Source organism: Eumetopias jubatus, unplaced genomic scaffold (assembly GCF_037043125.1).
Source record: "Eumetopias jubatus isolate StellerSeaLion01/CBP00866 unplaced genomic scaffold, mEumJub1_p1.0 scaffold_1, whole genome shotgun sequence".
NCBI classification, from domain to species: Eukaryota; Metazoa; Chordata; class Mammalia; order Carnivora; family Otariidae; genus Eumetopias; species Eumetopias jubatus.
In genome coordinates, this window is record NW_028274807.1 from 95,989,892 (window position 1) to 96,004,726 (window position 14,835).

At 36.3% G+C, this 14,835-nt stretch overlaps 1 pseudogene; it reads left to right on the forward strand.

Moving 5' to 3' along the window:
* Nucleotides 1-14,382: 14,382 nt before the first annotated feature.
* LOC148165036 (protein CEBPZOS pseudogene) lies at nucleotides 14,383-14,632 on the forward strand (annotated as a pseudogene).
* Nucleotides 14,633-14,835: the final 203 nt, after the last annotated feature.

Genomic DNA, 14,835 nt, shown 5'->3' on the forward strand with positions numbered 1-14,835 from the left:
GGATTTTGATAGCACAGTAGATCTGATGATCGATGTCATCCACATCCATTAAAAAAAAGAAAGAAAAAGAAAATATAGACAAGTAATAAAGAAGCTTTTTGATTCTACTATATTAATCAGAAATCATTGCTATAGCCATAATTTACCAGAATTGTGTGTATGTGTGCGCATGTGCGTGCATTTGTACTCAAATACAAATACATGTGTTGGCATCCTTCTGTGAATTTTGGGACTTACCGAGGAGGTGAGAGCAGAGGGATAAGGAAGATACAGTTTAATCAGTCTCTTTGGGTTGAAATTGCTTTGTCTTGCATCAATTTTCAGTGCTATCATTTTGATATATGGTATGAAAAGTTACCCTCTTTAGCACCCTTAAGTATTCGCTTATATTGTCTACCCTGTTCTGATGTGAGGTTTGACAAAAGTGCATGCTGAACAAAATGGAAATGACTCCCTTAGGGTTACCTCATGCTCTTTGATGCAGTAAGCAAATGAAAATTGGGAGTTACTCAGTTATTTCTTAAAAGGCTTCAAATATCTATATCTGCTTCAATATGAGAAAAATGTTAGGTCCTGCAAGATGTATTTCTGATGTAATTAATATAAACCTTTTCCCTGGGCTTATACCTCTCTTAATCCCAAATCACCTATGTATTGCAGAATAGGACTGCTTGACTGAGAGTTTATGTCTCACATTATTCTAGACCCTGTGTGAGAGAGAAATTTGTGCCAGATATGGGTCTTGATTTATAGAACTCACTATATAGAGTGGGAGATATGAAGCATATGGAATATACGAATGAGTTTCATGATGAGTATAAATTTCAGGAAAGAACAGAGGCAACTTGCCTACATGTTTCACTAAGGAATCCCAATCACTTTCAGATTCTCTCGAGCATCGTGTTCACCAGGAAACCTTCCCACTGAGTCCTTAGTCTAGGCTAGAGATCCTTTCATGATACTTTCATTAAAGTATGCATATCTCTATCACTTCACTTAACTCCATTTTTTTCTCGTATTTCTCTTTTCTAGACTGTGAATAAATTGAGAGCAGATAATATGACATTCATTTTTGCATCCCTGTGAAATAGTACCTGGCAGAGAAAACAATTTAATAAATGCTATTGGAATGTATGAAATCAAAAATTCAGAAAGGCAACTGGAAGGCATCATTTTGATTTTGAGATACCAACAAATTTTTTAAGAAATAAAAAATTCAGAAATCGGTTATTATATGGAGTAGAATTAAGAAAATCCAGGGGCTCAGAATGTTGTGGTATTGAGAGTACCCTTTCATTTGCAAGTGGGATGCCTTGATTTTCCTCAGTCAGCAAAACTTGATTGGTGATTTAAGAGATAACAGATTTATTTAATTTTTTTAAAACTGTGATACAACATTCAAAGAAAAATTTTAGAAACTAGCCTTTATTTAAATAAGACAGTCAATCTGCAACAACATTTCTCTTAGAATTTTTAAAACTAGTGATTTTCTAAATAATTGAATGGTCTCTAATTATTTAAGAGATTGCCTCTCCCAAAACTCTTTTTTGTCTCCTACATCGCCTTCCCTCTCTACCACCTTTTAAGCTAAACTTTTAAGACACAAATATATTTGTAATAAGCATTCAAGAGCAGTGTAAAGCAGTTTGACTGTGGGAGGCTTTCGGGGGAAGAGAGAAAGTCATATTATTTGAGGAGGTCAAAAGGAATTCATAATATGCACATATATGATTCATAGGCAGATAATCAAATCTTAGCCCGAGAAACACATTTCAGAACAATCCTGGAAGAGTAGAGGCTAATATATTTGAATATAAAATGGAATGGTTCCAGTGTACAATATAATTTCTATCACCTTAATCAGATCTATAAGGACATGATTATACTGCATTTTTATGCTCAAGTTTTTCATAAGCTTTCCTTGGAAGAATTCTTTAGGAATGGGCTGTATTTTCAGTATTATTTTTAGCCTTATTATCTTCATTTTCAAATTGAAACCTGATTTTCTTGAGATTTATTTGGATTACAATATTCTATTACAGAACCTAGTGGGGGAAATGTCTTAGAGTTGTAAGAGACCTTGCAGCATTCCTAACCTAATCCTGGACAAGTTGAATAGAAAGACAAGTACTTGTCACAGTTTTGTGAAAAGAACATAAAATTTTGTATCAAATAATCTTGACTGTTGTCCTACCACCTACCTTGTGGATTTTCTGTTAAGTGGGAATGAATTAAAATCGTTAATTACATGAATTAAATAAAACTATTGGATTAGATTAAATGTTTTAAGTATTTTGATTGAGCACCTATTGAGTTAAATATCCCAATAGAATACACACTCCAGTAAAGCAGGATTTTTTTATGTTTTTCAGAGCCTGGAAACAATGCCTGGAGCATAATAGGTGTTCTATAAAATGCTTTAAAATCAATGAGTTTAAAAAATTAGTTGCTCTGAAGAAATAAAATATTTTTTGCATTAAAACTGTGCTGAATATAATTCAATTTTGAATAATTTGGAGTCAATATTATGACTTCCATATATCCTGATATCATTAAAATGTTTTGATTTTGAGGTGCCAGAAGGTCATTTTGGAGGTTCTGGTTTTATGAGTTGATGGAAATGGATTTTATTGGGCTTTAACCTCTGCTTTAAATTTTTCAGAGACAGAGAGCTTACTATATATTTGTTCAAATTTAGGCTTTGTATTAATGTGAGACTGTTTTTGTGATTCATGGGAGAAGACCAAGAAATATGATTTCATTATAGGTAGCAAAATTTTGGCAGCAAATTATCAAATAAATTTACTTATGAACCTATCCAGCCACCCATCTATCCATAATGTTTCTGTACTGGAGGCTGGTACAATGGATGAACTGGGAAGTGTATGGTGTAGAGTGATTCAATAAAGTCGTCCTGTTTAATATTTATTGTACCCCCCCAATGTACTAAGCAACACACGGAATACAGATTAGATCACAGTTCTCACCTTCAAAAGTTAGACATAAGCACCTCGTAAAGTCTCTGTAGAATGAGGCAACTTGCCAAACCAACAACAACAAAAATAAATAAAAAAGTTTAAAAGGTAATGACTGCAGTTTTACTCTTGATTCTTGACTCTTTTCTTGCTCAGTCTGAAGAAATAAATCGGAAACAGAGCAGATGGGGCATATCTAGCCTGTGTTCAGATACCAGGCCATTGGAAGTAGACCCGTCCATCTGTGAAGGATGACACTGAGCTGTCTTTGTGGAAGAAAAGCTTGATTTGTGTTTTAAGAGATAACAAATTTCATCGATTTTTGTAAAAGTTGTGATACGAAGTTTAAAGAGAAGTTATTCTGAAAATTTGCCTCTAATTAGGCAGTAACCTGAGTTAGAAAAAATAGTCCTTTCAGAATTTTTTTTTTTTTTTGAGAGAGAGAGAGAGAGAGAGTGAGAGAGAGAAAAAAAGCAGGGAGAGCAGCAGGCAGAAAGAGAGGGAGAAACAGGCTTCCCACTGAGCAGAGAGCCCGATACAGGGCTTGATCCCAGGACCCCTGGATAATGACCTGAGCTGAAGGCAGATGCTTAACTGACTGAGCCACTCAGGCACCCCAGATATTTTAAAACAACTGAGTTTCTAAATAATTGTTTAGTAAGTAAGGACATATTAGGAGGTGGTATTTCCAAGCCTGTAGAGAAAGAAGGAGACTTGCGTTAGGCATCTTCCTTTTCACTCAATTGTCTAAGCCACAAATATATGTATAATAGGAAGTTGGATTTATTCTATTCATGTTGTAAAGAACCCTTGTTAGCTTTTGTCACAAGATAATCTATATTAACATAAATCACTTTGTCTAAAATGGCTTCTAGGCACTTGGCATGAGTCTAGATCAAATTGAGATATTCTGTAATTATAAAATAAATACTAGATTTTGAAGACAGTATGAAGAAAGGAATGAAAATGACCTCATTAATAATTTTTTGTATTGATCACATGTTGAGATATATTTTCAAATACATTGGTTTGAAGTATATTATAAAATTAACTTCAATTATTTCATTTTATCTTTTTTAATATGGCTACTAGGAAAATTTAGAATTGCATATGTGGCTTACATTATATTCCTATTGGGAACCAGTGTTGAATGCAACTTTTCCTGTTGCCCCGAAATTGATTTCTAGGACCTATAGATAAGGACAAGAAGTGCTAATTGGCCTCACATTCCAAAGAGAACAGTCAGAAATTGGGCTAAATTACCCTCTAAAAGGTGGGAGAACTATTCCTCGTACAATCCCAGATTCAACCAAACAATGACTCCCAAGAACAATGTTTATAGACAGAAGCTTTCCCCACCTCCTTGTGTTCACAGTCCATCCACCCCCACAAGTCAAGGGGTGAAGTTTAGTGGTTCAGGATTGGGAATAAGAGCTTGAGGGTCCTTGAAAGAGATGGAGCAATGCATTTTACTTTTATCCCTGGTTGGATGCTTGATCAGTTATGGGATCTGGGGAGCACTCTGGTGGAGCATCAGAGTACAGTGGAGAGCATGATGAATCATTGGGAAAGTTTGATGGGTATACCCTGAAGGTGACTGTTGAACTGGAACATGGAGGCTGGTCTCTCCTTCGAGTCTAGAAATGTATGAAAGCAAGAAGCTTGCCTTGAAAGTTTGCTTAGCCAAAAGGACTGTTCTATAATTTGCCTGTGAAGAAAAGCCAAAGGGAGGGAGGGGGATCATCATCCCCAAGTCGTGTGGCCCTTAGAAAGAATAAGAGGACCACTTTGATTCTCATGGCTTCCTGCAAAGGGGCATGGAGGTTAGAGGAGGGAGTAGAAGCTATAGGGTTGTCCAGGCATCCTGGCCAACAGAGGGGCATTCCTCATCACCAAGAAAGGTTACACTCCCTCTTTTCATTTTTCCCAGTGCTGCTTGTATGTGTTTGGGGGAAGTAGGGTGATAGTCAAGGGAGGTCAGGCGTAAAGCCTGTTGACTGTCGTTTTATAATATGAGACAGTACTTTACACTGGTCTTCACCTATGAGTCCTGTTCCCAAGCACTTAACCCTGGTCCCAACATGCTATTGCATACTCACCCATGTCACTGTCCTATTCAAATGCTATTAATGGTTTCCCATTATCTTCAAGACAAAATCCTAATTCCTTAAAAGATCAAAGTTGTGGCATTTGGTCTTTACCTATCTTTCTCGCTTCTCTTATCTGTTAACCTCAATCTTTCTGTGGTTTAATCAGATAGAACAAGCTGGAACTACTTACCTTTACTTGAAATCATGTTTTCACTCATTCAACAAATATATATTGATTACCTCTTATGCATCAGTCACTCTTCTAGGCGTTAAGGATACAGTAGGTAAATCAGACGTTCTTCCTCCTAACACAGAGCTAATGAACAGGGTATTTTTTTGTCTTGGCAAATTCTGTCCCTTCTTTTTGAATATGCTTCTTTCCCTCTTCCACCACAGATTAAATATTACCTTCACTGTGAAGCCTTTCTTAAGATAGAATTTATGCTATCTGGCTTTGTACTTTGTATTTACTGTTTGATGGAATTCTGTTTCTATTACTTGATTTTCTCCCCACCTAGCCCGAGTCATTGAAAGGAGCTGTGTTCTATCTTCGTATTACAACATCTGGCACTTTATGGCTACTTAGAAAAAAATGTATGCTGAAATGCCTCAAACTTATTGTCTTTTATTTAATTCTTTCTTTCTTACTTTTGTATTTTTCAGAAGTTATGTAACATCCAGAGACTTCGCAAGCCAAGTTTAGTTCAGAACAGTTACACAATCAAAATATGCTTTAAAGAAGTCTATTCCAAGTAGCATTGGTTGAACGATTTAACATATTTCTTTCTGTATCTAAACAGTGAAGTCATTCCTGTCTTTTGGGTAAAAAGTAAAGTACATAACTCCCCAAATTATTCTCAAAATTAAGGATAAACAGCTGCTATCGTTTTGAAAATACAAAACTATTTTGACCATCAGAGGCTCATTTCAATGCATACAAAAATAGAGCTATATATAGCTAACACAGACTTGCATCTTGCTAAGTTATAATCACTGAGTCACTGATTAAGGAGTGGCTTACATCGGGACTTGTCTTGAAAACAAGATTTTTCACCATCACCCCTTTCTTCAGTATTTGATAAAAACTAAAGTAATACAAGGTTTCAAATGGCAATCTGTGACACTTTCAAAATTGGCCATTAAATTTTATTGATTTACTCAATATGTAGGACTAGAATAAGAAGATACTGGTTGATTGGAGCCCTAGACAACCTCAGAATTTATAAGACACAGAAACATCAGAATGATCCCAAGCATCTGAAAGTGGCATCAAAAAAGTGAGGGTCTCAACCTCCACAGCACCTGGCATGGTATGTGGGTAGTAGAAGCAGTGGGCAAGATGGGACTACAAGGAGGAAATCATGCAATAAGGTAGCAGTAATCTGTTTAGTACCAACAGAATGATGGCCAAGCCAGGGGATGACTGGTGGATGGATAATGACATAAGACCAGCTATCTGCACATACCCCGATGCCTCTGCTCTGTTCATGCCCCCTGCTTCTCAGCAGAAACTCCAGAAAAATGTCAGGAAACAAATCCCGAAATAAATGAGATTTATTTTTACCACCTGGTACAATGGGCTTGAAGTACAAATCAAGCTGCATTACAGCAAAAAGAAATTACATTTCTTATATATTTGAGTTTAGGAGCTGCTATGCAAATATGTTGTACTATATTACTGTGCATCTGTATGTATTTCTGAAGGACATATTTATAGAAGTGAAATGCTGGTCCAAAATTTATCTGTCTTTCACATTTTGGTAGGTACTACCAAATTGTCCTCTAACATTATATGTTTTGTTATTTTTCTAATGACGATGTGTAGAAGTGTCCTTTGTCTGATGCCTTTGCCAATATTTATCAATAGCTTCTAAAGATTCATTTACCTAAAATACCTCTTTTAGTTTATTCTCACAGAAATATCTCTTTTGGTTTGTTTCCAGAAGGCTATGCCCAGAGATAATTGCATTTAACTCAATTCCATTCAAATCCAATGTCATTAATTCATTTTTATCATCTGTTTCCTTTGCTTTGAGGACATGTAGAATAGAAGTGGAGGACAAGAGACTAACATTCATTAAGTGGTTACTTCAAATTGGGCACTTTACAATTAATATTTCTCATCCTAATAACATTATTTCAGTGGTTCTCAAAGTGTGGTCTCTAGAGAAGCAGCAGCATCATAATCTGGGACCTTTTTCAGAAATGCAAATTCTCAGGTCCTTCACTAGACCTACTGAATCAGAAACTCTGTGGAAAGCCCAGAACTCTGTTTTTTTCTTTTTACAAACTCTCCAGGTAATTCTAACATACCCTAGAACTTGAGAACCACTGCATATACTCATCTCATAGATGAGAAACTGAACTGAAGAAGTAAACACATTTCTCAAGGTTACTCAGCTATATAAGGTTGACCTGACTTCAAAGTCAGCACAATGCTTTTTGTGTGTGTGTAGGTACATTTTAATAGATTACAAATGTAAGATGTGCTATTGGGGAGATAATATGGCAAAGTGTGATAGTGTAGAACTTTGAGAAAGCTAAGCAGCAGGAAAAGCCTGTATATAACCATTATGGTCAGGCAGACCATAATGAGACAGAGAATACCAGGGCTCCAAAACTGGGAGAGAGAGAGACAGACTTTGCCAATATATCAGTTGGGACTGAAATTGACCTTGGGTTGGCAATTTCTTTTATTCTCACAAATATGCCAGAAATGTGGAGAATAGTCAGTATGTAGGGCATAAGCCCCTGATTTATGGGTTAGAATCATTGTAGTGCTGATAATGTAGCAAAAGACAGGGGCAAAGTTGGAAGAAGACAAATTCATCTTGTGCTAGAATTAGGGCATCTTTGTCAGAGATCATTATTAGTCACTGAAATGTTTGTAGATTTTTGTTTTCTTAAGAAGGAGAAATACTGCAAGTTCCATGATAAAAAGGTGGGTTACAGAAGTATATGGGAAATAGAGGACAAAGTGCTTTCATTTTGGCAGAGGAGGCAGTTCACTGTAATTTATTGTTAAATAAAAGGAAATAAGTTCTATGAGATGCAGACTTTCCCTCGCTTTGCTTGCTCACATAGAAATACAACTCAGGCTGTATAAAGGGAGTAACTGGCTACCACTCATTTGATTCAAGAATGTAACCTTGAAAATGGGGTTCAACTGATGGATCCATAAATTCAAGAACCCTTTGAGTCAGGAAGTAGGGTAAAGACAACTTTGACTTCTTATGATATACCTGAGTGCAAAGGCAGGATTTTTCCTTTTCTGCCAAATCATAAAACAACTAGAAAAAAAATTGACCAACTTAGGAGAAAGTGGGTATAGCATGTAATGTGTGGTTCTCATACTTTAAGAGCATCAGAGTTACCTGGAAATCTTCTTAAACACAGGTTCCTAGGCTGGACTCCCAGAGTTTCTGATTCATTACGTCTGGAGTGGGGCCCAAGAATTTGCTTTCCTAACATGTTCCCAGGTGAGGTTCATACTGAGAAACCCTGGTGTAGGAAAAAGAGTTTGGATTTGGGAATAAGAACACCTGTGTCCCTCTCCAAGTCATTACATGTGATTTCTGAGTACCCTTGGACAAGTCACTTAACCTTTCTGATCTGAGATTTCTCCTTTGTAAGTTATGCATGATGGTAATAACAGCAACTTAATGAGGTTTCCAGAATGATTGGGAGGACCAAGTGTGATGACGCAGGAAAATGTGAATGGTGCGTGTGATGGTCAATTTTATGTGTCAACCTGAGTGGACAAAGGGATGCCCAGATAGCTGGTAAGACATTGTTTTGGGGCATGTCTGTGAAGGTATTTCCAAAAGGATTAGTATCTGAATCAGTAGACGGAGTAAAGAAATCTCCCTTCACCAGTGTTGAGGGCTCTAACAGAACAACAACAACAAAAAAAGCAGAGAAAGGGGAAATACTCTCTGTTCTTGAGCTGGGATGTCCACCTTCTCTTGTCCTTGGACATAGCAGCTCCTCATTCTCAGGCCTTTGGACTTGAACTGAATTATATCAGCTTTCTTGGTTCTCCAGCTTGCAGACAGCAGACTGTGGGACTTCTCGGCCTCCATAATCTCATAAGCCAATTCCTATAATAAATATCCTCATATATATAGCTGTATCTAGGTATATATCTATATATATCCTATTGGTTCTGTTTCTCTGCAGAACCCTGACTAATACAGTGTGTTTCTTCCTCTTTATTTTTATAGTTAAAAACAAAACAAAACTCCTCCATCCACAAATTTATCTCCAGATGGTTCTGCCTTGCTTTTCCCAGGCTGATGTAAGCCAAAGTAGGTGAGCAGTCTATCACAATGATAAATTAGAAATTCTGGTAGACAGCACTGATAGCTTACCCAGTAGCCACCTCTTCCTCTTTTTCTTGTTCACAGAACATTAATTTTGTTCAAGGATGAGGTAGCTTTGTGCTCAAGGAATAAGAGTCCTTCCCCTAGCCAGGGTTGTGAATAATGGTTGGTCTAAGCCCATCTTGGTAACCTCAGCTTTTTCTCACATGAATAATGCTAAGAGGGTCAAATTTACATTTATATTTACAAATTTTACATTCAACTTATATTTATTCAGTACTAAGCACTATTCTTGGTGGGGAGATAAATGTACAAGAGTAACTATTAGTCCCAAATGGGAGGCCTTTGTTGAACAAATAATAACACAAATAATTTCTGTCATGAAGTAAAATTACTGTTCATAGTAAGACTATGTAATTGGAATCCTAGCTTATTCTGGGAGAAGCAAGAGAAAAGGGGTGTCAAGGAAGATTTCTGTAAATAAGTGGCACTTCGGCTAAGAATTAAGGATGATAGCAAAAATATTTCAAGCTTGTATAAAGTCTGTGAACGGGAAGAAGCTTTGTACATTACACGGATTGGAGATATCAAATGTGTTCAGATCAAAGAGGGAGTTAGAGGTTATGTTGGGCATTTCAGACTTTAGCTAAAAAGAATAAATGGGAAGTCACTGAAGGATTTTAGCTTGCAATCATAAGACAGATTTGCATTGAAAAAAAAGTACACTGTCTGCCCATGAAGAATGAACTGAAAGGAAACCAAGTGGGCATGTGTGAAGCCCATTAACAAACACCACAAAAAGAGATGGTCACAGCTTGGACTAAAGCCACTCTATCCAGTGTGGTCAGCACTAGCCACGTGTGGCTACTGAGGGCCTAAAATGTGGTTTGTCCAAATTATAATGTGCTGAGAAGTATAAAATACACAACAGATTTCAAAGACACAGTAAGAAAAAAGGAATATTAATATCTTATTAGCAATATTTTATATTGATTACCTGTTAAATGACAATATTTGGGATATAAATTGAGCCAAATAACATATCTTATTAAATTTAACTTCACCTGTTTCCTTTTACTTTTTTAATTTGGCTACCAGGAAATTTAAAAGTATATGTGTGACTTGTATGTGTGGATTACATTGTATTTCATCAGACAGTGCTGATCATCATGATGACAGTGCAGATGGAAAGAAGTAGACATATTTGAAAAGAGTTTCTGAGACTAAATTGACTAATTTGGCAATTTACTGTAGAAGAGAAAATTATCAAGGATCACATCTCTCTTTCTGGTATGAATAATTGGATGGAGACATCACTTCTTGAGATACCAAAGAGGAGATGTGCTAAGGAGAATATGAAAGACAATGTGTTCACATTTGGTGGCGTTGAGTTTAATGTTCCCTGGAAAAGAAATCTGAGCAGGACATACGAAGGTAGGAGTTGCTCCTATGTGGTAAATGGAGCAATGGGAGTGGTTGGGTTCACAGGGAAACTGGTAGTTTAAAGAAAAGAGGAAGAGACTGAGAAGGAGCTGCCAGAGGGATAAGAGGCAAACCAGGATAGTGTGTTATCAGGAGAGAAGGAAGGTGATGTCATCATAACAAAGGCTACTGAGACAAAACCAGCAAAATGTCGATGATTACTAAAATTCAGTGATGGACGTATGGTTGTCCATTGTTCCTATTCTCTCTATATTTATGAGTATTTAAAATTCCTATAATGCAAAAATATTGTTGAGTTTTCTGGAGACCTAGAAAGAAAAGGGCTGAACCATCTTCTTTGAAACATGATGATTCAGCCAAGTCATCCATAAATTTCTATCACAATTAAGTTGTACACATTTATAGCTCAATTAATTAAAAAATACAACAGATGTAGATCTTAAAGCTCAGGGAGGCTTGTCCAGTGAAGGAATACCCTACGTACCTCCCCTCTTCCATGGTGATAACTGTAGAATTTCATGTAATTTGAGAAGGGAGAATATCAAAAAATCCAAGTACTTATTGTCCGCAGGTGAGAATGAGGATAAGAATAAGAAAGTTTGGATCAGGGCGCCTGGGTGGCTCAGTCGTTAAGCGTCCGCCTTCAGCTCAGGTCATGATCCCGGGGTCCTGGGATCGAGCCCCGCATCGGGCTCCCTGCTGGGCGGGAAGCCTGCTTCTCCCTCTCCCACTCCCCCTGCTTGTGTTTGTTCCCTCTCTCGCTGTCTCTCTCTGTCAAATAAATAAATAAAATCTTTAAACAAAAAAGTTTGGATCATATCCTTTGAATTTTCATCCTTTCCACTGACCCAAAGAAGGAACAATATATAGAGGTATAAAACTGAGATTTCAATCAGTTGGATGATAACACACAGTAGCTTAAATCAAGGAAAATATGTCCTAGCTTTGCAGTTTCCTGTTATTAACATTTTAGCCAATGAAGAGTCAGTATTGTCTAAGTTTTTGCCTGATATATTGTAACTGTTGTGATTATAAATTCAGTTTCCTGGGATTTTCATTTTGATTATAATGATTCTAAATGTCAGGAATCAATAGATCATGCCTCAATATTTTTTGTCTTCTCTAGGCACGAGTAGACTAGAATTCCAAGAGCAGTGAAAATAAGAAAAAGCAAGTTATATCAATTGCATTAAAAATTTTAACAGAATGTTAACTGTAGGAAAACTTAAAGTTCTTTCAAAACCCTTAAGAACACACTCACCTTGATGAGTACAGTCATGTGTAGAATTGTTGAATCACTGTATTGTACTGTACGATATTGTTCTATGTGTCAACTTTGTGTCCTGCACCAATAAAACTTTATTAAATAGAAAATTACCAGAAAAAAATGTACTGGAAATATATCTTTTTGTGAAAAAATAACATTTTATTTGCCTATAGCAAGAAAATAGAAAATTCACCGACAGGATATATGAGAATTAAGTATTGAAAAAAATTCAAGCTAGCAGGTTAAGTCTGACTAGTCAATGAATGTCTTTGAGACAGCTGATCAACTATTTGTAATAATCTATAATAAAATAGAATAAGATTCCTAGCACCATATGCTCAAATATACTAAAATAAACTCCATATGTGTTGAATATCCAAATAGAAAGTGAAACAGAAATGCTAAAGATTACATAAATGACTATACATATAAGCAGAAAACATAAAGGAAAATATTGATAGATTTAACTTATACATTTCAAGACAGTAAAAATACTCTGAACTGTTCACAATGTATAAGAAAAGGTGAATACATTTAATATAAAAATCTTATTGAAGTATAAGAAAAAAGATAAATATCTGGCTAAGATATAGGCAAAGGTGTGAAAAGGAAATTTCTAATAATAAAAAAAATTCAATTTTATGTAACTATTAAAGATTTTTAAAATAAATGCTACTCTGAGAACATGGGCTCTCTTATATGTCGATATAACATAGTATCTTTTGGGAGAGCAATTTCAAAATATGCTTTAAATCTAAAAAAACTGTGTATAGTTTTGGCCCAGAAACTACTTATAAACTATATTTTAAGGAAATTATCATGGCTAGGTATAGAAAATACATGTAGAAGAACATTCACTAAAACATTATTTAAAATTATTAAAACTGAAATGGCCTGTATTTCCTGGAAGGAAGGATTGATTAAATAAAACATTTTATAGAAATACAATGAAATGTCATTCAGGAAAGATGTAAGAATGAATATTTAATATTCTGAAAATATATTTACAATATAATTGTTTTAAATGGTAACAAAAAGTATTGTCCCATTTCCCACACAGAGGGCTATAGAATACACACCAAAACGTAGAAGTGGCTATTTCTGGATGGTAAAATTATGGTGATAGAATAATGAAAATTTCTTTTTTTTTTTTTTAAAGATTTTATTTATTTATTTGAGAGAGACTGAGAGATAGAGAGCACGAGAGGGAAGAGGGTCAGAGGGAGAAGCAGACTCCCTGCTGAGCAGGGAGCCCGATGTGGGACTCGATCCCGGGACTCCAGGATCATGACCTGAGCCGAAGGCAGTCGCTTAACCAACTGAGCCACCCAGGCGCCCAGAATAATGAAAATTTCTTCTCTCCTTTTGGCTTGTCAGAATTTTTTTTAAGTGATCTCTTACTTCTATTTTCAATAATTTACTTTTTTAAATTGTGACATAGTTCAAATATATAGAAGAGTATAAAGGATAATATAATAAACATTTCAGAACTGGAAAGTCAACGTGCCAGGTCTTAATAACATTTTACTCTGCCAATTTCTTTTTTTTTTTAAAGATTTTATTTATTTATTTGAGAGAGAGAATGAGAGATAGAAAGCACAAGAGGGAAGAGGGTCAGAGGGAGAAGCAGACTCCCTGCTGAGCAGGAAGCCTGATGTGGGACTCGATCCTGGGACTCCAGGATCATGACCTGAGCCAAAGGCAGTTGCTTAACCAACTGAGCCACCCAGGTGCCCCTACTCTGCCAATTTCAAAGGTTATTCTTCTCTCCTCTCCTCTCCTCTCCTCTCCTCTCCTCTCCACTTCTCTTCCCTTTCTCCCCCCGCCCACCTTTTTGTTATTTTTGAGAATTAAATAAGATTTGCACTTCAAACCACAAGAAAATAAGGTCGGGAGTTACTTTCCTACCTTAAACAACTTGAAAAAATTAAATGATAGGGAACAAGCACTTTCTGACACTGGACAAAAGGCTTTCAGCACTGGGACCCTAGTATCACCTCTAAGTTCAACCTAGAGGGTAATTATTGGTCTGTAGTACAGATAGATTTGCTATCTTCCTCCCTTGGATGCCTTTGATCTCATTTCTAGTCTTTTCTCTCCATCTCCACTATCCTAAATTTGTTATCAATCCACACAGGTTTTCATATTTTTCCTATGTACATCCATTTAGTACTATATGGTATTGTTAGAAATGGCTTAAAATTTTATAGAAATGGTATCAGATGTAAGCGCCTCAGGTACAGGATTGTAAACAGTGTAACATTTCTCCCTTCCCACCCACTCACCTGCCTGTTGGTTACCTGATAGCCCACACTATGGAATCACTGGCAAAGATGTTTAAAGGAGTTTTAGTAGTTGCACTTGTGAGCGTTTTTGGAGCACATTATTTGTTTAGTAAGATGAACACAAACCAAGATTTCAGGCAAACATAAGCAAGAATGTCCCTTCATCTTGGAAGTTTATTACAAATCCATTGAACAGTCTAGAATGTACAGAGAACAAGATCAAGAAAAATGGTTGAAGAGCAAAAATTAGGACCAGTCATCGAATTCAGCCTCCCCTCTAAGCTGTTTGAGACCTTTGTGGGGGAGAAGAAAGATGAGCACACCACATTGTAGACTTCTGGCCCCACAGAACAAAACAGGAACTTTTCCGGTTTGCCAAGGCTTACAATCATTTCCCACCCACTATGCAAATCCCCTGCTTTTGTTTGTTGCTTTCCTTCTGCATTTATTGTT